We start from the raw sequence: 1,468 nt of genomic DNA on the forward strand, positions 1-1,468 counted from the left end.
ACTCAGATTTGTACTGCTCTCAATAGCTGTGTCTTCCTTCCCTATCTTCTTCCCCTTAGTAATTTCCACAATGAAATCTTTGTACATTTAGTTCAACTGTCCTGTCTTCCTCCTGGAGGACCTAGACTAACACCGAGTATGCAATGGCAAGTCCATTTTGGTTGTCAGCCTGAGCTTTTAATGGCTGCGCCAGCTCTCCAGCCCGGCAAGCCCATTTTGAAGCAGTTCAAAATTAAATACGTTAAATACATTATTCTAAAGTACATATCTAAAAGAAATTAGTGAAGATTTGCCTATTTTCTATAAAAAAAACTTGACACCAAGAAATTATATTGCAAAAGACCCCCAAATAGAATCTATACAAATATTCTTCAGTAGGATGCATAAATGAGATAAATTCGTAAGATGAAATACAATATAATAGTAAACTAACTTCTGTTATACTCAACAGTATAAGTGACTATCAGAGACAACTTGCTCAGTGAAATAAATGAGACACAATAGATTATGCACTGCGTGATTCTGTCTGTGTGAAGATTAAGAACAGACAAAGTGACTAGCCAACATGAAGATATTAAGAGACTGCCAAGTACCGAGCTCTAAATAGGATATCACACCCTCTCTTCCCAAGGCTCAGGGATCATTGTGGAAGTGGGAGTGAAAAAATTCTAAGAGCCATACATGGTAGAAGGATTCCAGGAAACTACACTGTCTGGACAACACAGGATAGTTACACATAAAAACCTATAGCATTTGTGAAGGCATATGGAAGACCTATGTAAGCCCAAGCCAGACAAAAACCCAGCATGGGTGGATGGAGGTGGACAAGAAACCCCATAGCTCCATGAGGATGTCCTGGCCACTGAGAGCTGCTGGAAAATGGGGAGTCAGTTTCCTTTAGGGGTATGACACCTCCCTGGGAAGGGTCTAAATGGTAGAGCATTTCAGAACATGGATTGAAACACACCCCAGAGCATTTCAGAACACGCATTCAACTTCATGCCCTTTTTTAAACAGGAAAAAAAAGGAAGAGATGAAGTATGAAGTTAGGGTAGTAGGATGGGTAGGGATGGAGGTGAGGGAAGGTATCTGAATATGATCAAAACACATTGTGTGAAATTCTCAAAGAATCAATAAACTACGTGAAAAGGAAAATGAATACATAATATTAAAATTCAAAATGTTTCATGAAAATGTGCTTTATCTAGATATTGGTTATACAATTGCATTCATGTCAATGATGTTAAAATAATATGTAAAATTGTTATGTTCATTTTGCAGTAGTGTTTTTGCCTATCACTTGAGAAATTAAAAAGTAAAACAGCAAAGCTCTGTGACACATACGTATATGAATAGACTTTGTTTTCTGTTTAATATGCTTGAATAGTCTGTCAGTAAAATAATTTTGTTTTCTGAATTTCTATTCATCTCTTAAAACCGTGCTTCTTCACATTGTTAATTCAAGAAT

This window comes from Nannospalax galili, unplaced genomic scaffold (assembly GCF_000622305.1).
Source record: "Nannospalax galili isolate Female #2095 unplaced genomic scaffold, S.galili_v1.0 scaffold286, whole genome shotgun sequence".
Taxonomy (NCBI): Eukaryota; Metazoa; Chordata; class Mammalia; order Rodentia; family Spalacidae; genus Nannospalax; species Nannospalax galili.